Source organism: Megascapheus bottae, chromosome 12, assembly GCF_031878675.1.
Source record: "Megascapheus bottae isolate mThoBot1 chromosome 12, mThoBot2.hap1, whole genome shotgun sequence".
Taxonomy (NCBI): Eukaryota; Metazoa; Chordata; class Mammalia; order Rodentia; family Geomyidae; genus Megascapheus; species Megascapheus bottae.
Window position 1 is genome coordinate 59,184,316 of NC_143520.1, and position 24,230 is coordinate 59,208,545.

The window sequence follows — 24,230 nt, forward strand, 5'->3', positions numbered from 1 at the left end:
AAATAAGTAGTCATAAAGTTGCTACGAAGAGAGTTTTTTTTTTTAAGTTGTTCTTTTATTTGAGTCTAGTTCTTATTCTCTGGATCATGGTGCTTTCGATTCATGATATTCCTGCTTCTGCCTCCTGAAATGCTGAGATCAGAAATAGTAAATCCCACACCTAGCATTTATTCTCAGTCTTTTAATGAGAATACTGATAGAGTTTTTAAAATATGGCTGTTTTGAAAATTAATTATAATATATGCATAATTAAAAATTACCTAGGGATATATCTGCCATTTAATAACAGCAGTTTTGCTTTTGTTTTTTTATCATCTTAACATTGATAACAATACTTATGATTGTGGCCATGCAGTAGAAGAAAATATCTTACATTGGTGAAGTATTTCAAGTTTGTGAATTATGTCTAATCTTGGCTGTCCCAAGGAGATTTGGTTAATGTGAAAGGGAATTTATTATTATTTTTATTTCTCCAGTACCATCTGAGTGTTGAGAATAGGCTGTACAGAAGAACTGGAGTAAAAGTGGGGGGGAAGGGAACAAGAAAAACAACAACAACAACAAAACATGTCCCAGAGAGTTTCTCCTGTTTTGTATTGGTGAAAGCCTGAATGCTGTCTTTTACTTTAGTCACATGAAATGCTTTCCAGAGGTCTCATTTTAAATGATGTCTTTTGGCATCTCCTCTTGCCAAATATAAATTGATTTATGCTTCCAAAGGTCTTCTACTATGTTCTGTTTAGGACACAAGACACTAATTATTTTTCTAAATGCGGATTGCACAGAATGACTTAGAGAAATTTATTGGTGTCAAAGTGCAGATTCCAGAAGCCAGCAGCCCCAGTTTGGATCAACTCTTGATTCTTAGGTTTGCAATGATTTATTTATTTATTTTATATTTTGGTGCCAGTCCTGGAGCTCCACCTCAGGGTCTGGGTGCTTCCCTTTTGTGCTCACGCCCAGCACTTACCACTTGAGCTCCAGCCCACTTCTGGCTTTTCTGGGTAGCTACTTGGAGATAAGGGTCTCATGCCCTTCCTTGCTTTGGTTAGCTTTGAACTTTGATCTTCAGATTTCAGTCTCCTCAGTGGCTAGAGTTACAAGTATGAGACACTGATACTGGGCTTCTTTTAAGAAACAATTTGTTTTAACTGTGTCCCTTTTAAAATACCTCTGTTGGGTGTACTAGCCCCTTCCCTCAGAATAAACTGTTTTTCTTTTTTTTTAATGTTTTTATTTAATTTTTTTGTGAAGGTGGTACACGTAAGCGTTATGATTAGGTAAGTCAGGTAATAAGTACGTTTCTTTTTTTGAGCAGTGTTACCCCTTCCTCTTTTTCTCCCAATTTTTTTCCCTCCTTCTGGCCTCCTCCCCCAGTAGCATAGCTCATTTCCAACATAGTGTCTATTATCACCACTGAATTCCTTCACCCATTATCCCACCATTTCTGTGCTTCCCCTTCCCCTCCCCAAATCAGATAAACTTACAGAAGGGCTTTACAAATGTTGATTCTACTCAAACATGACTGGAATTCCTTTAAAAAGAGGAAGGGATGTCTAGATGCACTTGGAAGCTGTGTGGAGATGCTAGGAGATGGTGACTGATGGCAAGGCAGTAGGAGGGGCCTTAGGAACAACAAAAGCTAGAAGTGTCTTCGTCAGGGACTTTTCCCAACTATGAGAAAATAAAGTTTTGTTGTTAATGTAATCCAGTCTCTGGTGTTTTTTTAATCCAAGCAAACCAGTACTACTGTTCTGTAGAAATTTTATCCTGTTCTTCTATAACATGAGAAGCTAAAGACTTCCCCTCTTCTTGTTTCATTTAGAGAAGCAGCTGTGACACTGCCATTTGTGGTGAAAAATGTTGAGTGGTTCTCATGGCTAAATCTTGGCTGTGACCACTGAAATTGATGATGAAGGCCACAGGGAAATTCTAATCTTTAAAAACAGGCTGAAAATATGATATTGCTGTTTAGAATAACATTGGCATTCCTGTCACTGATTGATTAATATTCATAAATACTTACTGCATGAATTATTACACAAAAATACATATTAATAATATGATTTAATATTTTTTAAAAGAACATGTGTTCATTTGTGTATAAATTTATATACAGGAATACACACAGATGTCTACTTCATTAAAAAGGAAACAAAAATAAGCCTAAAACCAAAATAAAATGAGAGAGAAATCTCACATGGGCTCATTCAAATGTCGAGAAATGCTATCTCCTCAGATATGAGGGGAAGTATGAAAAAAACCACTAAAATGACTTTCAATCATATTTCCAGATCTCCTCTCCTATTTATTTATTTATCTAATTACTTATTTTTGTTCTGGTATTGGGGCTTAACCTCAGAGAATCATACTGTCATATTGCATTTTTCACTCCAGGCTGGTGCTTCAGAACTTGAACCATACTTTTACTTCTAGTTTTTTTTGTAGGCTAATCATGATGAGAATCTCATAAACATTTCTGTCTGAGCTGGCTTGGAAATCCAGCACTCAAACCTCAGCTTCTTCAGTAGCTAAGATAATAAGCATGAGCCACCAGTACCCTGGCTTTCCTCTTTGTATAAACTATAATTTGTATCCATGGCCTGTATCTCAGACTTCTTTCTCAAATCACAACCATATCCTCTTCTAAAGCTTCAGAAGAGAGTTCAAGAAGCTATCCTATCTCAAAGCATCCTGAGCCACCAAGTATTAAGGAAAAGAGAAGCAGTAAGGCAAGGAATTCCTAGTTCTGTCTTCCTGGGAAACCTCCAAGTAATTTGCAAAGCTTGTACTTACCTCTATTCAGTCCTAGTGTTCCCATGACTCTGCTTGTGCTGCAGGACAGTGAGTGCCTCCGACCACACATGTGCACAGGTCATATCCACCCAGGAGTGTGCTGTAAGCAGAGGGCTCGCCATTCACACAGTCTGGCTATAACTGCAGCTGGCCCTTGAAGAGCCTGGCATTTCACTATGTTTCTCATTGCTATTAATGTGGTGAAAAACATAGCTCCTCTCTTCAATCACAAAATCACAAGCAGCAACAGCTAATAGGAAATGCACATGTCTGCACATGTCTCCCCTTCCCGATGAGGTAAGAGTGAGGCTGGTTTGAATGTGGATAATACCCCTTTCTTCTTCCACCTACCTGCCTCTCATGACCATGAGCTTGCAATTAAGATATGATGGCTTATGACCCAAGGACTAAGGTGTACCTCCAACTGGAAACAAGTCTATTCCTTTTCCTCCCTTTGTGGAAAAACCATAGAAATAAAGCTGTCAGTCAAAGCATATTATGCCATGAAATGCTGATCACAGAGCTACTAACTAACCAATTCTGTGTCCCAACAGCATGTCTCCTGAGGGATGGTTTCCTGTCACAGAGCTCTTGGTAAAGATATTCACCTTGAAAACGTCTGCAATCTTGAAGATGCATTAAATTTTATTAAGTCTAAATGAAGTTGACTTGAGTTTTATGTGTTTTAATCTATATTTCAATGCAGTATGAATTGATATTGATGGACACATCTTAGAGTCCACTATAAGCGGAGCCTTGGCAAAGCATATCAAGCAGGCTTTGTAAACCACTGCCATTAAAATGCTGAAGGTGTCAGAACAGTAAAACCAGTCAGCAGGTGTTTATGAATGTGGGGCTCAGTAGCTGAGATACCCATACCTGACCGAACTATGGACAGAAAAAGTAAATCAAAAGAGACAAGTAAGTGTCTAGTTGATTAAAATAAATGTGCAAATATATAAAGTATATAGAAAGAAAAGAGACTAGGTAAACAGGATAATTGTTCATATGATCACATTTCTATTTATTATTATTACAATTAATACTTATTCACATTGTCAAAGTATGAATTTTTGTTGATGGTGAATTATTATCATTGTGTCTTGTTTATGAATTATTAATAATCCTTATATTGTATCTACTAAGTGCCAAGCATCTTCTAGGTACTTGGGATATAAAGAAAAGTGAGGATTTCACTATCTATCTGCCAAGGAATGAGTCCCTGACATCATTCTTTCTAAACACTGTTTAGAGATGACAAGTGATTGGGGAACAGTGAAGCCTCTTGTAATTGGGAATTGGGATCATTTGTCGAAGTCATAGAGAAAGTCTTCCAGAGTCATGTTGTGTCATATTATGGGATGGACTGGCATAGACCACAGTGAGGAGCAGTGAATGGGCAAGAGCATAGTCTTCAGTGGAGACAATGGCACTTGTAAAGGAAGTGAACAAGAGAGGTCTGATGCAGTGGCATTCACAGGCACCAGGAGGGGATGAAACAAAGAGGGTGCTAAGTGTTATTTATTTACTTACTTTTAAGAGAGTCTTGTTAAGTACCCAGATTTGCCTCAGATTTGCAGTTCTTCTGCATCTGCTTCCTGAGTGTGGGATTGCAAGTGTGTGTGTTTCAGCACATTGACTCACTGAAGGTATTTAGTAGACATACTGATGTCCCGGATAATCATTCTGAAATGGTGGATGGACAGAAGCTGGCCAAAGGTTCTAAGCAGAAATCTGAGCATCTTCTGTGAAAAGAGAGGAGGATAGGCTCTGAAATCTTTTTTTTTTTTGCCAGTCCTGGGCTTGGGCTCAGGGCCTGAGCACTATCCTTGGACCTTCTCAAGGCCAGAGCTCTACCACTTGAGCCACAGCACCACTTCTGGCTTTTTTTTTCTATCTGTGTGGTACCCAGGAATCAAACCGGGTCTTTGTGCTTGCTTGGCAAGCACTCTACCAACTAGGCCAAACTCCCAGCCCAGGAAATTATTTTTAAAGTATCATCAACAAACATGTTTATTAGCTTCCTCTATTGGGTTTATGTACTAATTAAAATTTGAAATTGCTTGGTAACATGTTTTTAAATATTATTTTTCTTATTTGTTGGATCCAGGCCCATACTCTTAGAGAGTTTTCTCCAGGATCTGACATTCAGGATAATTTTATTGTGTGGAAATATTGGAATAACTGGCTCATCTCCAGTTTAGTCAACCTTTTAAGTTCCTGCTTTTACTGAACAAGATTTTTCCTTAAGGGTTTGTAGTAATATATTCTTTATTTCCAATGTCCTTTTCTGTATAAAAATAGGAAACATTACTGCCCAAAGCTACAGTAAATACCTATTAGATGTAATGCTAAGTATTTTGTGAGAATTAATTAATTTCACAGCATTCACTATATTTTACATAGTTTTTTTTAATCCTTAAAAACACATTCTATAGCTGGACTCTGGTGACTCGCACCTGTAATCCTAGCTACTCAGGAGCTGAGAGTTGAGGACTGCAGTTCAAAGCCATCCCAGGCATGAAAGACTGTGAGACTCTTATCTCCAATTAACTACCAGAAAACTGAAATTGGCACTTTTGTCTCAAGTGGTAGAGTGCTAGCTTTGAGCTGAAGAGGTGAGGGACAGAGCTCAGGCCCCAAGTTTAAGCCCTACAACCGACAAAAAGACAATTTTGTGATACATATATGTGCACATGCACATTTGTACATATTATATATCACATGTATACACACATAAGAATATTCCATGTGTATACATCACATATATATGTGATATATAGGTGTGATGTCTATATCTATTATTTAATATTTATTATTTTATGGAAATAGAGCCTTTTCAATTCCAAGCACATAAGAAAGATCTTTCATGGTAAGAACTTCTATGCTTCCCAAATCACTTTACCTAGCCCAGAAACTTCTTTTTTACTTTGTAACCCGGCCCCAGAAACTTTTAATAAATTCTAGATCCATCAAATTGTAGACTCTCAAAATTAAAAGATAGACTATATTCCATTAGCAAAGGTAAAGCTTATTGGTAAAGCTTTTTGGGTACAGTGTGTTCTGGGACTAAGTATATTAATTACGCTAGCTGTCCTTCCATTTTACCTACTGAACACATGAAGCTCGGATGCTAAACTTTTCTTTTCTTGTCATTTTGCTAGCCTAGACTTTGACAACAAATCAGTACATTCAGAGCAGCAAGGTATTTTATATAAGGGGAGAAGCCATTTCTCTCCACCTTCCAATGACTGGGCATAATTTTGTTTATTAACCATCTAGAACATGCTTTCATCTCCACAAAAGCTGCCCCATTTGTTGGGAACAAAAAGTAATCTCACTCTCCCCCCAGATGTTAGGCACCTTATTATCTGTAAGACGCAAGTCGGGGTAAAATACTAAGAGGACAAAGAGTACAAGACACTTTTTGTTTGCTGTGCTTATAGCATGCACAGCAGGAATACACGTGCAATGCATGTTTACTGCATGTCCAAATGAATAATGGCATGAATAACTATTGAGTTCTTTTCTAGAATAAAAAGCAAAGTTGGAAAGTTACCAGGCCTATCCAGCCAATTTTTAAAAGAAAATAAAGATCACAGAAGTCAATAATTTTCTTATAGTCATACAGAAGAGCTAAAACTGGGTAAATCTCAAGCCTGCTGACTGCTATTTCTGAGCTGACAACAGAAAGGAAACTCCAGCTTTCCCTGGGGATATTAGATGTGGATGCCCATTCATGACTTCTGGAAGATGGATGCCTTGGACTCTTCTGGGTTTAAGGAAGAAGACAGGAAATGGGCTGTGCTGTGAAGGTCTTACTTCTAAGTCACCATCTAACCCACAAGGATGAGGTTGCTCTCAGGGTAAATCTGAGTCCCTACTAGTTCACTGTTGTATATTTAGGACATTTTCAGGACCTACATAAGCTCAAATATTGATTTAGACTCTCTCCTCTAAGATCTCCTAATCTGTGCTGGGAAAGCACTGACAAATAAGAAACAGCTAGGATATACTCAGAGAATTATTCCAGAGAAATGAAGTGTTGGCAGAACCATGAAATAAATTCTGTTCTTGTTATATTCAGGCTCACTGAGAGGAAAGAAGGATGGCCAAGGCCATTATCGTTCTTAGAAAAACAAAACTAGAGTGGCTGTCAGGTACAGCTTTCTCCTGAATGTCTCCTGCCTATACATGTCTGGCTGATCACTGGAGAATTATGGCTCTCATATCGCAGACGGCACTGATTCCTATCCTCTTTCAGAGACCAAAAGGTAGATTCTGCAGCACTCTTTTACAACTTGAAACCATGTGTACTGGAAGACCCTAAAAGGGTGGTAATAGACATATCTGTCCTGTCCCTTGTACTACAGGCATAACAGGAACAACATGAATCATTCTCATTATTATTAACTGCTGGCTACAAACTGTTCCATTCAGTCCTCATCTCACACACTACCCTGCATGGGGTGGCAATTTTAAAATCGGGTCTGTCTAATGCTTCAGCTAGCATCCTAGCTCAGTCCTGGACTCAATGAGCATGTAATGATTTGGGAAAGCCAATTTGAACTGTGATCTTCTCAATTTCATGCAGGAGCATTGCCAACTTTTCACCTCATCAGTTATGATAACTCACTGCTAATTTGACTATTTCTTTTTATTTGGAATCTATGCAGATGTTTTCTCATCCAAGTAGTTCACCCTGAGCTCTCTTCTTGACAAGAGTTTGTATAGCATTCTCTTTCTGTCTCTGTCATTGTGGTCTTTTTATGCTTCTCCCTGCTACTAGGTGATAAGCCCTCTGAAGTCACAGTCCTGAGAGGCCACCAGTAGGAGACATTCTGTAAGGGTATACTATGTTAACTGGAAGCAGCACAAAATGATAAATAGGACAAAAGAGAAAATTTTTAAATGCTTTATTTCCACACCAAATACAAGTATATTACTTAAATTTATAAGGGATCACTTTTATTGATTTATATTAAGTGTATAGATAATATATGAATATACTCTGTAATAAACACACACACATACACACACACACACATATATTTCTGCAAATCAGGCAACAGTAAAGACTTCAGAGTGTCTGATACGATGCTAATCATAACTGTTGAATTGATGAAAAGAAAAGGACTTGGATATCGGGCAGCTTGATAGATAGGGCCAAAGAATGGCACTTTTCCCAAAGTTTCTGGGAGATGGGATTTCAATAAACCTAGGACAGATTTTAGCCTACAGAGATGGGCTGTGCAATGGAGACAGATAAGTTGTGTCCTTCTCTTTATGAAGATAGTTTATCCTGTCTTGTCACAGCTCATTTCTGCCTCTGTCAGGGTTTATTTATGTTTCGGTCTCCTTCACTGAATAGTGAGCAACTCGACAGCATGGTCCTGTCTTATGATTAATAGTATTTTTCCCATCTTGTCTATAGCTCAGAGCCTAGCACATGGTATCTGTTTGTTTACTAAATAATGACTTGAATGGATGGATGGGTAGTTTTGAAACTGATTCCTTTCTACCCCTAATGCCTTCTAGCCTGAATGCAGGCACTCCCATGTCTTGCTTAAGGATTAAGTGGTCCCAGCTGTGGGGAAAGAAAGCTAAAGAAGCAGGAACCAGAAGTGGAAAACTTTTACGTTGGTTGTTGATAGTGTCAATAGCATTTGAGAAACTGCTAGATTTTGAGAAGCTTCTGAGAGAAGAGCAAAAAAGATAAGGAAAAAGAAAAACAATTATATTTGTCATGTATTTTGTTAAGCTGTTTTATTAATAGATTCAAACTTAATCCCTATGAGATTCTTATAAAGTTGGTTTATAGATTCTCCTATATTCACATGGAAACTATTTTGCTTAAAGTCTAAGAGCTACTTCCACAGTCATATAGCTTGAGGTACTTGTAGTGAGTACTAATTCTAGAGCACTAGACAGAGAAAAAATACTACGCATGACATGGATACTTGGAGCAAAGGATCGAGACTCATATTCAGTAGACATCTCGTATACACTTGGACCAGGAGAACATGTAAAATCACCTTTTCAGTCCTGAATTGGCTTAATCCAGATAATTTTTATCAATGGATTTTGGTAGGTTCTTTTGTATTTTTTAACTTAAATATTAGCCATAGGAAAATGATAACCATTTAGTTATTAACCAATATTTTGACTCCACATTCCTAATCTATGAAATTTGACACTAGGGATATGAAAAAATGAAAAAAAAGGTTACTGAAGTTTTTTAAATGATATTTATTATTTAACATTTGCCAGTTATTTTTCTGGGGGGATTTACACATTTTATTTCTTCAATATTGTTTACTTAACATAGGCAATCGGTAGAAATCTTAAAGTCACTTACAACTAAACTTAAGAAAATATGTACTCATAATTAAGTTAAAATTACTTCAAGTTTGAATGCTTCTATGTTTATTTTTTAAAAATTTTATTGGAAGGGTTACGGTTATATTTGCCAGATAGAGGGTGCATTACTTCACACACATTGATACCCCTTCTCACATTTTTGTCTCCATTACCTCCCCAAACCCCTCCCCTCATCTTATTTTCCCATTTCCTATCTTATTTCAAATAAACAAATAAATGCATATACAATATACAAGATAACAAAATAAGATACTGTAACACTATGAGAATAACCAAGGAACAACAAAAGAGATGAGAGATAACATAGTACATTAGGAACAACAATCACACATTATGTGGTTCTAGTTTACATATCCTGGAGGTCCATTCATTTAGCCTCATCCTGTATGGCCTTATGTATCTATGTATCTATTGTAATCCTCTGCTAGGAGAGTCCAAGATTTGTACTAATTATTACAAATGAGGTAAACCATTGAACCTATGATCCTTTGGGCCTGGCTTACATCTCTTAATATATTTTTTTTCCAAATCTTTACATTTCCTTACAAATGGGGAGATAGCGTTCTTTCTGATGGCAGCATAGAATTCTATTGTGTATAAATACATCTTGTTGGTCCAATCATCTACTGAGGGGCATCTGGGTAGGTTCCATATCCTCACTATGGTAAATAGTGCTGCAATGAACATCGTTGTGCTAGTGGATTTAGTATGTCCTTGTTTCTGGACGACTGAGTAAATGCCAAGTAGTGGAATTACTGGGTCCTAGGGGAGCTCTATGTTTAGTCTTTTGAGGAACTGCCATACTGCTTTCCATAGTGGTTGGACGAGTTTGCACTCCCACCAACGGTGTAGTTGTGATCCCTCCTAGCCACATCCCCACCAGTATCTGTTGTTATTAGATTTCTTGATCATGAACATTTGCCAGATATTTTATTGATCACTCCTCACCCGAACTCTAATAAGTAGGCAGTATTGTCACTTCCAATGTCAGATTACGAAATAATGACCCCAAAACTTCATGAACTCAGTTCTACTACTTTTCAGCTCTGACCTTGATCATGTTTCTGATTTGATACCTATAATTTGTATTATGATGTCCATGTCTCGGGGCTTGATAATCCATCTAGGGAGGCATAGAATTAAGCATAATGATTACTACAGTGCTCAGATCATTTCTCTTTAATCAAAGCAGGAAGCCATGGGTGTGTAATGTTCACATTGGCACTTACTTTAAAAATTTTTTCTTTCTCCTGTACTAGGATTTTAACTGATGATTTCATACTGGCTCTACTTGCTTGACTGCAGCACTTGAGCTATTCTTTCTAGCCTAGCTTTCTGCCAGCTATTTTTAGAAAAGGAGTTTCACAGACTTGTTTGCTGGGATCTGGCTTTGAAATGTAATCCTTAGGATTTCAGCCTCCTGTGTTTATAACACTGCATGGATGAGTCACTGACATCTAGAATTCTAGGAACTATTTTTTAAAGAAGATTTTTGTTTTTCTTGCTTTGCATATAGAAAGAAACTCTAAATTATCAGCATATAGACTAGTAGTTGAAAAAATTTGCTCATAGAATGAATCTTTCCTATTGGTCATTGCTTCTCATGTTTCTTTGGGATCTAACTTAATTTCCTTCTACTCTGTACAATGGCTACGGTACCTGGGTTTAGTTTCGTGTTAAATTGATCATCCATCTGTTCCCTAGAGAGGTACAAATATTCTGATACAAACCTCGAATACAGACATCGCCATTAAGACAGTCTGTCAAACATCTCCTATTTGGATGGCTGGGATGCATTGTGAGTGATGAGTTCTTTTGAATAGATGACTCTTAACTCAGGGCTATAAGTATCTAGGAATGTGACATCTAGTATGGAATCTACAAGCAGTTCCTCAGCCAGCCCCGGGGTCATGATTTTCATTGTAAAATCCCTTCTTTGCACTCTATCACTCTACTAACATTCCATTGTTCACATTAACAAAGTATGCTTTTAAAACCTGTCCTATGGAGTTGTTTTTATCATTTTTTCTAATTATTTCACTAAGAGAAAGAATTGTTATTTATTACCTAGATCCTAGGCCTTTTAAAAGAAGTCAATCATATCAGTGTCAGGATTTAGAGCACTAAAGTTGGATTCATAGTAAAATTCTATAGGTTCGCAGTATAAACTCTTCAATAAAAACTTCCCTTTATGTGAAATAAGGTGACTATAGCTTGCACTTTCTTAGTTTCTGTAAAAAATCAAATGAATTAGTGCTTACTGTGGACTTAGATTCCTTCATAGTACACATGGATGCCTTTAGAAAATGAATGAAATTTTATGATGCTAACAAAGATTCTAGCAGTTTGTACTTAAAGAATAGGATACAACTCATTGGAAAAGGTACTACATCATTTAAGAAGTATCTCAGTGATCAACTTGAATGAGAATTAACCACTACTAATTAAATAATTGTTTTTTTCCTCCCAGTCCTGTGCTTGGGCTCAGTGCCTGAGCATTGTCTTTGGGTTTTTCTTAAGACTAGAGCTCTACCACTTGAGCCACAGCACCACTTCTGTCTTTTTTCTATGTGTGTGGTACCAAGGAATCGAACCCCAGTCTTTGTGCATGCTAGGCAAGCACTCTACCACTAGTCCAATCTCCTGGCTCTCGTTTGTTTGTTTGTTTTAAGTGCCACTACTATGCCTTAAACTCAAGGCCTTGTGCTCTCCTTTTGCTTTTACTCTATCAAATTGAGCCACAGCTCCACTTCTAACATTTTGCTGGTTAACTGAAGATAAAAATCTCATAGACTTTTCTGTCTGGGTTCATTTCAAGCTACAATCCTCAGCTCGCCATCTCCTGATTTGCTTGGAATACAGGTGTGAACCACTAGCACATGGGTGAGAGTTCACAACTGTTAAATCTAGTTCATTGCTTTTATAAGTAGGTTACTCTAAAATTTTTAAACATCGTTTTTCTACATTGTAACAGTTGAATAGATATCGGTATTATTTCTATTTGCTTCTATTTCTATTTATTAGTGTTTCTAAATACTACTTCTTAAAAGATTATGCAATAGAGAGCCATAAAATATACTACCGTAATATGGATCATCACTTCACATATTGAAAAACAACAACAAACAACAAAGTGAGAGGGTAGTAGATTTCATCTACAGCTATCAGCTGAGCTGGGATATCTCCCAGGGCTCTCTCTTAGACGCTGGACATTCTAGTATTCAGTGTGCCTACAGGAAATTCAAGCTCTTTCTATATTTTGTCACTTATTGAACCCCTTTCCAAATGTTCATAGGCAGATCCTCTAGCTTACCCCTAGAGGTGTGTAGAAAACAACTCTTAGAATTCTGAGTCTCTGCTCTCACTGGTATGTTCACATTCTCCCTTAAAGTTCATATAGCTGAAAGGTCACATTCAAGGAGTGGACAGTTTTCAGTTAGTCTCTCATCTATCAAGAGGTTTGGGTCGGCAAATGGGCATTGATCAGCATACTTAGCTATAGCCAGAGGAGCTAAAGAAGTTAAAATGAAGAGCTGGATGTCTACACCATGAGCCCATGTCCCATTCAGCTGTTCAGTCAAAAGGTCAAGCTAGAGAGTAGCCTGGTCTGATGTTAGGACTGCTCACACACTCTCTGCAGGATGCAGATGGCCTGTGGTTTGGCTTGTCAAATAAATGACAGCTTGCACTTTACAAAGCAATGGTCACATCCAGGACATATTTATTACCAGTTTTTTTTTCATTCTTTTTACTATTGGGGGTGGGAGGTGAGAGTTACATTCATCAGATAGTGGGTGCATTACTTCTAGCACTTTTATAGCTCTTTTCCTCCCCCACTCCTTTCCAATCATCTTGTTTCCACCTTTCCTTCCCTATTTTAAATAAACAAAAAATATATGGTTTTCCTCATTTGTAATAATTAGTACACATCTAGGACTTTCCTAGCAGAGGATCACAATAGCTCAAAATCTATATATATAAGGTCCTATAGGATGAGACTAAACAAAATGAACTCTAGGATATGGATGTTTATTTTTGTGATTATTGTTCTTAGTGTACTATGTTATTTCCTTTCTCTCTTTTTTCCCCCTTATGGTTAATCTTATATGCTTACTGTATCTGGCTTTGGTACCTGGTACCAAAGTATATTATATATTACCAAGTTTTATAATTATGCTTCCCTCTCATGGCTTCAGCACCATCATAAGATAACTAGAAGCCAGGAGGGTAGCATCATGTGTTCTGTAATTTGGAATTGCAGACCTTCTTTATGATCCACTAACACCTAGAATATTCTTTGGTATTATAAAAGAAGAGGGCACTTTATAGAACTGAGAGCAAGAATGAGTGCTTTCCTGTTTCCCAGAAATGAAATGCAAACACTGTGTCAGCAATTCTCCCTGCTCTGTAAAGTAGAGAAGTTGTTCATAATCCAGTTGCAGCCAGTGTCTCAAAAGCAGTTTCTTTCTTTTTCATATATTTTTATTGTAATTAATAGAAGGGTTACATTATATTCGCCACTTAGAAGGTGCATTAATTCACATACATTGATACCCTTTCACATGTCTTGGTCACCATTTCCCTCCCCCCCACCCCTCATTTTGTTTTCCCTGCTTCCCTATCCAATTTCAAATAACCAAATACAAATATATCCAATATATCAGATAACAAAGTGAGATACTGTAACAATATAAGATAACCAAGGGACAGCAAAAGAGATGAGAGATAACATAGTACATTAAGGACAACAATCACTCATTATATGGCTTTTGTTTCTATATCCTAGAGGTCCTTTCATTTAGCATCATACTGTATGGCCTTATGTATCTAGGTTTTACGCTATTGCAAACCTCTGCTAGGAGAGCCCAAGGTTTCTACTGATTATGACAAATGAGAGAAATCATTGAGCCTATGTTACTTTGAGTCTGGCTTACTTCACTTAACACGATTTTTTCTAAGTTTTTTTCATTTCCTAACAAATGGGACAATGTCATTCTTTCTGAAAGCAGTATAGAATTCCATTGTGTACAAATACCACATCTTGTTGATCCACTCATCAACTGAGGAACATCTGGGTTGGTTCCATATCTTTGCTATGGTGAATAGTGCTGCAATGAACATTGTTGTGCTAGTGGGTTTAGTATGTCCTTGTTTCTGGGTGGTTGGGTAAATGCCAAGTAGTGGAATTGCTGGGTTATGGGGGAGCTCTATGTTTAGTCTTTTGAGGAACTGCCATACTGATTTCCATAGTGATTGAATGAGTTTGCACTCCCACCAATAGTATAGTAGGGATCCCTTCTGGCCACATCTCCTTCAGCATCTGTTGTTATTAGTTTTCTTGATCCTGGCCATTCTAACTGGAGTGAGGTGGAATCTTAGAGTTGTTTTGATTTGCATTTCTTTTATGACCAGAGATGTTGAGCATTTCTTCATGTGTCTATAGGCCATTTTTGTTTCTTCTTCAGAGAAGACTCTCTTTAAGTCTTTGGCCCATCTTTTAATAGGATGTTTGTTTCTTTGGAGATTAGTTTTGGAGTGATTCAATTTTTTGAGCTGTTGATATATTTTAGATATGAGGCCTTTGTCTGTTGTATGGTTAGTGAAGATCTCCCATTCTGTAGGCTTCCTAATTAATTTACTAGCCACATCCTTTGCCATACAAAAGCTCTGCAGTTTAATGCAGTCCCACTTATCCAGCCTTTCTCCGATTTGTTGTGATTCTTGGTCCTTATTAAGTAAGTTTCGACCTGTGCCAAGGAGGCCTAGTGTATCTTCTATTCCTTCTTGTAAAGTTTTCAGTGTGTCAGCTTTTACCATTTGGAGTTAATCCTAGTGCAGGGTGACAAAGAAGGATCTAACTATTTTTCTGCAGGTGCTTAACTAGTTCTACCAGCACCACTGTTGAAGAGGCTGTCTTTCTTCCATTCTATTTTTTTGGCTCCCTTGTCAAAGATTAGGTGGCCATAGGTCTATAGTTTAATATCTGGGTCCTCAGTTCTATTCCATTGGTCTTCAGGCCTGTTCTTGTGCCAGTACCTAGCTGTTTTGGTCACTATAGCTCTGTAATAGAGTTTAAAGTTTGGTATTGAAATTCCTCCTGCACTGTTCTTTCTGCTAAGAAGTGTTTTTGCTATTCGGGGTCTTTTATTATTCCATATGAAATTTTGGATTGCCCCTCCTATTCTTTAAAGAAAGACATTGGGATATTGATGGGTATTGTGTTGAATTTGTAGATAGACCTTGGCAAGATTGCCATTTTCACGCTGTTGATTCTTCCAATCCAGGAGCATGGGAGATTTTTCCATTTCCTCAGTTCTGCTTTAATTTCCTTTTTCAGGGTTTTAAAGTTTTCATCAAAAAGGTCCTTTACATTCTTAGTTAAGGTAATTCCTAGGTACTTTGTTTTCTTTGAGAGTATTGCAAAGAGTTGCTTTCCTGATTGTTGCCTCATTCCTCTCACTGTTGGCATAGAGGAAGGCAGTTGATTTTTGAGGGTGAATTTTATACCCTGCTACCCTTCCAAAGTTTTGAATCAGGTCAAGAAGCTTGGGAGTGGAGTCTATAGGATTCTTGAAATACAGAATCGTGTCATCTGCAAAGAGGGAAAGTTTTACTTCCTCTTTCCTTATTTGGATCCCCTTTATGCTTGCTTCTTGCCTTATTACACTGGGTAGGAATTCTAATATGTTAAAGAGGAGTGGAGAGAGTGGGCATCCTTGTCTTGTTCCTGATTTTAGAGGGAATGGCTTCAGCTTTTGGCCGGGTGTCAGCTCTGGGCTCGCGCAGGTTCTGTGTGGCTCTGTCTGCAGCTAGCGGGTCTGTGCAGCTAGCGGGTCCGTGGCTGGCGGGGCTCCATGCTGTCTTCTCAAGCCTATATTCTGCCTTTTTCCTCTCTAACTGAGATCTGTGGCACTAAAGCTTACTTGGGATCAATTTTTCGTAAAGAACTCTCCCCTATGCTGCCAGAACTTGTATCTTGGTGGGAGCTCAGCACGACTCACACTGGACAGCCACCATCTTCCGCCGATCTCTCCAAAGCCCTTTCTTTACAATACCATATGGCTACTCTTTCAAATATTTCGTTCAAACACAGTTGCTTCAGAATGCATCTGTAGCAAAACTCTACTTTAAAAAAATCATTAATTTACCCACTACCTGACGAAGGTAATGTGTTACCCCTCTATACATTACCAAACAACAAAATACAATTACAAAACTTTATGCATACATACCTTTTTCCATTCTATGCTCCAACCAAGCAACAGAGTCTTGCTTTAGTTTGTCTACTATATGTGAAAGGGTTTGTTTATGGTCATGGCCATAAAAAGTTGTAAATTCATGGTCTCTAAAATGAAAAAGTTTAAAGAAAAACACAATATTTAAATATGATTGAGAGGAAATTTTGAGCAGCCTTTTAGTCTACCTAACTTGATTTGGAACTATATTTATTTCTTACCTATAAGTCTCTATTATTACCCTATCAGATGGATTTTGAAAATCTCATCTTTTGCAGTTTCTTCATTTTCTATACTGTGCGTGTTATTTTCTAAGTTGTTTCTGTGTGTTCTCTACCACTACCACTGTGTTTGCTTACAACCTGTGTACCTTGGATATACCATAGGATATGGAGCAGAGTGCACTGAATATAAGAACTCATTTTCCTTCCTTTCTGTATTCACTTCATTCTCTGCTTTGGTATCCCTATGTCTTCCTTCAGCTCAGAACCCTCCTCCTACTCTTATACTAATAGAAGCTATCACCGCCAACTCAATTACTTTCTTATTGATTTGACTAAATTTGTTGCAGGCAGTTTTTTTCTTCATTCTTTTTCTTTTCTTTTCTTTTCTTTTTTTGCCAGTCCTGAGGCTTGAACTCATAGGCTTAGCACTGTCCTTGGGCTTTCTCAAGGCTTGTGCTCTGCCACTTGAGCCACAGCATCACTTCCGACTTTTTCTACATATGTGGTACCAAGTGCTAGGCAAGCACTCTACCACTAGGTCAAACTCTCCCAGCCCCCAGGCTATTTTTCTTATGGCTCCAAAATTACTTGCCTCCTATTCCTGTCACTATTCTGTCCTCTGACGTTATCCACCTAAGAACGACAACTCCAAATATATATATAGTATGCTTTCTGCATGTCAGTAATCACAAATTTTTTGAACAAATGATTTCCTGGCTAGAGTCTACTTGTAGGAGAATGGTTTGCTGGTTAGACTAAACTTAAAAAGTAAAGTTAGACATTAGTCAAAGTGTTTAAATAAGACCTTAACAAAATTAGTTAAGATTTATGCACAAAATGTGATTTTTATTACCCAGGAAATTTTTGCTGTCCCAACACCCCACACTCTCAGATAAAGTGCTCTCTTTAATCTCCTTACCCTAACAGCTTGCCAGTGGTTTTGCCACTATGAAGTGACGATCGTATGCAGCAAGCCTTGGGAATCTTTCCAAACAACAGACTTCACCATCCTCACTATGACATCATTCACAGTTGCGACTTCCATTTAGTCTTAGGATAATATCCCAAAGCTTATACATTAATTTGAAATAAAACTTTTGACTAAGGTCCCTCATTTTGTTCACAGATGGACTTTACCAGATTATTTTCTTGTTTATTCAACACACTCTGGTCTTCTTCTCCCTTATATCCACTCACATCTCACCCCTTAGAATTCCTTCCTTCCCTCCCTTTCCTCCCTCCCTTCCTCCTTTCCCTGCTTACTTCCTGCTCTCTCTCTCTCTCTCTCTCTCTCTCTCTCTCTCTCTCTCTCTCTCTCTCTCTCTCTCTCTTTCGTGTTAGTACTAGGGCTTGAACACATGATATCATCTTATTTAGCATTTTTACTTAAGGCTGGTGATCTACCACTTAAGACACAGTTCTATTTCTTTATAATTGGTTAATTGAAGATAAGAGCCTCATGAACTTTTCTTCCCAGGCTAGCTTTGAACCTCGGTCTACAAATATCGGCTTCTTAAGTAGCTAGATCTACAGGTATGAGCCAGCAATGCTTACCTGGAGTTTTCTTTTTCTATTTTTTAAATTAATTAATTACTATTTTAAAATAGTCACATAAAAAGTTTCCTTCAACAAATCATTTTATGAATACAATGAGTATTTATTGATGACATTCTTTCACAGTTCTTCCTATTCCTCCTATCCCCTACGCCTTCCCTCAATTTTCTTAGTTTTGTATGATATGCCATAAGTTTTATGATGGCATTCTCTTCTGCCTTCCTTTCCTCATTTATCTACCCATTTGTACAAGTTTCTTTATATAGCATTCTGTGTTCTCTAATGTAATATGTCTGATAATACCTTTAGTTGCCTGCTTATTTTTATATAAACTCTATGAAATTGCAAAATTCACACAGAAAGAGGCTACATCTATCTTCCCCAAACTTTAGCTAAAGCACCTGAGATAAAATGACACGCAGTCGATAGCTATTAAATTGAATATGTTGAAGTCCTCTATTTAAAAAAACTGACAGGACAGTTAATTCTTAAAGAAAAAGATGTCAAATAAAATGGCTTTTACTTTCATTTATTTTAGTAACTTGTCACCTAAAGCAAACAGGGTGATCTTTCTGCAACAAGCTGTATATTTACTAAATGGACTGAAAAAGGAGAAGACATGGCCTAGGAATAAACATGGACTGAGGTATATTGTGAGGGTCACTTTTAGAACTGAATCACTTAAAAAATGAAATCCTGTCATTACTACCCTTAAAAAGATGAATGAAGAGAGTGGAATAAATGTACCCATAATATTTACTGTCTATTCAATGAAACTAGGACAATCAACAGGAGGAGTGAGGGGAGAGAATGGGAGACAAAATGAGTGATTATTAATCATGATGCAGTTATACTTACAAAGTAATTTATTGAATGGTAAACTCTGTGTAAGACTAGTTAAACATAAAAAAGTCACTAAAAATCAACTGGGCACAGTGGCTCATGCCTCTAATGCAAGCTACTCAGGAGACTGTGATCTGAGGATCATGGTTCAAGGCCAGCCTGAGCACTAAAGACCAATCTCCAATTCACCACTAGAAAATCAGACGTGGTACTATGGCTCAAGGGGTAGGGTGGTAGCCTTGAGCTGAAGGACAGTGCCCAGGCCCTGAGTCCCAACACCATGACCAAAAAACAAACAAAAACAAAAACAAAAGAAACAAACAAAGAACAATAAAATATCTAATCTAAAGAATGAATACCCCATTAATACACAGGCTAATGAATTGAACTGAGTTCTCCCCAAATGAAATAAAACAAATGATTGATTTAATGGAAATTGAGTTGATGATTGTAATTTTCAGCCCTTCAATTGTACTTAAGTATTATAACTGTTATTTTTAACTCTGATAAATTTTCTTATAATAGTTAAAGAAGTATAAAATTTGAAATTTGTAGATTAAAAAAAAAAACCAGAATAATTGCAGCACATTGAGCTCCATAGAGACAGCCCAGGGGCAAGTGAGAGCCGGACGGGCACCGAGTGACTCTGTGCCTCAAGGAGGAAAAACTAAAAACGGGCAAAGGAGATCCTAAGAAGCCGAGAGGCAAAATGTCATCATATGCATTCTTTGTGCAAACCTTGCCGGGAGGAGCACAAGAAGAAGCACCCGGATGCTTCAGTCAACTTTTCAGTTTTCTAAGACGTGCTCAGAGAGGTGGAAGACTATGTCTGCTAAAGAGAAAGGGAAATTTGAAGACAAGGCCAAGGCAGACAAGGCTCGTTATGAAAGAGAAATGAAAACCTACATCCCTCCTGAAGAGGAAACAAAAAAGAAGTTCACGGATCCCAATGCACCCAAGAGGCCTCCTTTGGCCTTCTTCTAGTTCTGTTCTGAATATCACACTAAAATCAAAGGGAAGCATCCTGGCCTTTTTTGGTGATGTTGCAAAAACCCTGGGAGTGATGTGGAACAACACTGCTCAGATGACAAGCAGCCTTATGGGAAGAAGGCTGCTAAGCTAAAGGAAAAATACAAAAAGGATATTGCTGCCTACCGAGCTAAAGGAAAGCCTGATGCAGCAACAAAGGGGGTTGGGTTGTGAAGGCTGAAAAGAGCAAGAAAAAGAAGGAAGAGGAGAACGATGAGAAAGACGAAGAGGATGAGGAAGAAGAGGAAGATGAAGAGGATGAGGATGAAGATGAAGAGGATGATGATGAATAAGTTGGTTCTAGCACAGCTTTTCTTCTTGTCTATAAAGCATTTAACCCCCCACCCTGTACGCAACTCACTCCTTTTAAAGAAAAAACATTGAAATGTAAGGCTGTGTAAGATTTGTTTTTAAACTGTACAGTGTCTTTTTTTATATAGTTAACACGCTACTGAATGTGTCTTTAGATAGCCCTGTCCTGGTGGTTTTTTCAGTAGCCACTAACCTTGCCTGGTACAGTATGGGGGTTGTAAACTGGCATGGAAATTTATTTTTTTGCCAGTCCGGGGCTTGGGCTCAGGGCCTGAGCACTGTCCTTGGATTTTCTCAAGGCTAGCACTCTACCACTTGAGCCTCAGGACCACTTCCGGCTTTTTGCTATGTATGTGGTACCGAGGAGTTGAACCCGGGTCTTCATGCATGCTAGGCAAGCACTCTACTACTAGGCCAAACTCTGGCCCAGACATGGAAATTTAAAACAGGTTCTTGTTGGTGCTCAGCACAAATTAGTTATATATGGGAACGGTAGTTTTTTTTATCTTCAGTTGTCTGACGCAGCTTATACAAAATAATTGTTGTTCTGTTAACTGAATACCACTCTGTAATTGCAAAAAAAAAATTGCAGCTGTTTTGTTGACATTCTGAATGCTTCGAAGTAAATACAATTTTTTTATTTAAAAAAAAACTGAATAATGACCACAGCTACTGTTGTTATTGTGTTTTTTGTGGGTCCTGGGTCTTGAATTCTGAGCCTGGGTGCTGTCCCTGTGCTCTTCAGCTCAAGGCTACAGCACCACTTTCGGTTTTTCTAGTGGCTTTTGGAGATAAGAGTCTCATGTTTTTCAGATCTCAGCCTCCTCAGTAACTAGGATTACAGGCTCGAGCGAGCGTAACCCATACTTTCTTTTAGGACATTTGGTGTGACATTTATGAATGGTGGGGATCTGTGGAGGGAAATGGGGACCAAGACATGAGAAAAGGTATCAATGTTTGTGAAGTAACGCACCTTCTAGCTCATGAATATAATGTAAACCTTCTATTAATTACAATTAAAATATATGAAAAAATTTCTTAGGAAAAGCAATTCACAGTCTAAAAATAAACACCAGGAAAAAAGTAATCAAAAGGAAAAGGATAGAGCCAAAGGGTGGAGCTTGCTTACAAATGAAAGGAGAAGGGAGGAGAATGCAGTAATAAAATTCAATGCACATGCTATAGTTAAGAAAACTAAGGCAAAGGTAGTATTGGGAGGGAAAGGAGGAATGATGAAAGAGTAATATCAATCAAGATACATTGTGCTAGTGGATTTAGTATGTTCTTGTTTCTGGATGATTGGCCAAGTAGTGGAATTGCTGGGTCATAGGGGAGTTCTATGTTTAGTCTTTTGAGGAACTGTCATACTGCTTTCCATAGTGGTTGAACGAGTTTGCACTCCCACCAACAGTGTAGTAGTGATCTCTCCTGGCCACATCCCCGCCACTATCTGTTGTTATTATATTTCTTGATCACAGCCATTCTAACTGGAGTGAGGTGGAATCAAATTCTATTATTTGAGTTCTCCCCAAGGATGCCATATTTTGGGTAATACAGTTCTATTCATATACATAACACATAAAGCAATTATTTACATATTTATAAATTAATTCTAGGTTCCATTATGAGAGAAGACATACATTTTTGTCCCTATTGGCTTGGTTTACTTCACTTAATATGACTTTCCAAGTTCCTCTATTTGTTGCAAATGATTGTGTCTTAATAATGCCACCAGAAGGCAGTTTTATTATTGTTCTTTGCAAAAGAAACTGGTTCAGACATAAATATCCCAAGGCTTTCATCCTAAGAAGCATAGACTTAGAACTCAAAACTAGATATTTGTAACTCCAGAGTCTCTACATTTTTGATAATAACACACCTTATCTTTTCTAGGGATTCTTCAAACTTAGAGACTGGTCATGGGACAAAGACTGGGAAAACCTTTACCTGTGCTCAGAGAATTATTTTTTCTAACAGAACATTGATGTAATGAGCCTGTCTCTCTCTTCTGTACTTTGCCAAAAATAAAAGAGCACACTTCATTTGTGATCCCACTGTTTTGGCAAGGATAAGGAATAAATTATTTCTGGAAAGGGTTTAAAGACAGTTTAAAGACAGATAAAAGTCTAATACTTCAAAATCCATGTTCTCTATCACCTACTTAGTAACCAGTTCTGAAACTCAGATCCATGGCCTGCTGACGGATAGAGCTGCTACAAACAGCTGTTTATCATAAACTCAACACCAAAGTCCAGTGTTTGATATATTAAAATGATTTTTTTCTCTCATACACGTGGCATAATTGGTCATCCATGAAAATTTATCATGAGATACATCTCAACAAGCTGTGCCAAGAAAATCCAGTTTCCAGAATGAAAGTGTTACCAGATGAGAAGTTTGTACTAAAGTATACTATGCTAAACAAACAATCCAGTTTTTTCTTTATTGATTTTCATTTTTTTGCCAATCTTGACTTGAACTCAGGGCCTGCCCATTGTCCTTGGGCTTTTCTCAAAGCTAGAGCTCTACCACTTTGAGCTACAGCACCACTTCCAGCCTTTTCTATGTATGTGGTAACCAAAGAATCAAGCCAGGTCTTTGTGCATGCTACACAAACACTCTACCATTAGGCCAAAATTCCCAGCCTTTATTTTTCACATTTTTGGTAAGGTATTCCTGAGTCTATAATTCACTGATTCTTAAAATGACATCTAGGTAATGTAATTGGCTTTGTAAAAAACTACAGGCCTCCTGGGTTGTTGCATTGCTCAATTACTAATAATTACTATTACTAATAATCATGGTGGCGTCTTATCAACTCTTGGAACAGAGAGTTGTTGTTCAAAGTCTTAGTGCAAAAATCACTTACTTGCAAATGCCAATAATTTGATAGATATTTTATTCTCAAGGTTTTACCTTCTCACATTGAGAAAGATAGACTGATGTCTTTGTAGACTGATGTCTGTGATAATATAATTTCCTATGTTTTACAGTATCTGTTATACTGCACTAGTTTGTCAGATAAGTGGTTTAAAAACTCATCTAATGCAGGGTAGCTTATCTCTTTTCACTGAACATTCAATGAACTTTACCTTTCTGTAGTTCACATATTTTTAACTTGTAAAAGCTTATCTGATAAAATTATCCTTCTGTTCCATCACCCATCTTCCAAACCTACATTCAATGTAGTTTTATTCCTTAAGTGTCTTAAGTTGCTTTATGCATATGAAAGCATTTACAAATAAAAGTTTCCATGTTTATACACAATTGTGTTCTATTTCCTTCCTCCATTTTCTCTCTTCCCCCCAACCCCTAGTCATCTTAGCATTGAATTTAGAGCCTTGTACTTGCTAGACAGGTGTTCTACCTCCCGCATGATGCCTCCAGCTTATTTTGCTTCAATTATTTTTTTATAGATTCAATAATGGTTAAGTTATTTTTCTGTACATGAGGTTTTACCCTAGCCCATTTCTACTGTGATCCTCAGATGAAAGGCATGTCTGGCTAGTGCTTGACATGGAGTCTTATTAAATAGTTGTGTAGCCTGGCTTACAAATGTGATCACCTACCGTTATGCAGGAGGCATAACTGGTATGAGTAACCATGCCATAGCTATTCTCTTTTGAAGAATATATTTTATTGTATATTTTATATATTTTTATTTTATTAAATAGGTGTACAGGAGTTACCATTCAATGAATCAATTTGTGAACTGTCTCAGTCAGTGTCACTCCTTTCAACACTTTCACTCATTCCTCCCAACCACTACTTCCCCTCACTTTTTTAATCTGGTAGAATATGCATTGCATTTTTGATTGCATTTAACTCTTCTTCTCTTCATTTGTCTACTTACTTC

General features: G+C 37.6%; 1 pseudogene; it reads left to right on the top strand.

Moving 5' to 3' along the window:
• Positions 1 to 770: 770 nt before the first annotated feature.
• On the top strand, positions 771 to 20,361 carry LOC150056620 (high mobility group protein B1 pseudogene; annotated as a pseudogene).
• The last annotated feature ends 3,869 nt before the right edge of the window (positions 20,362 to 24,230 follow it).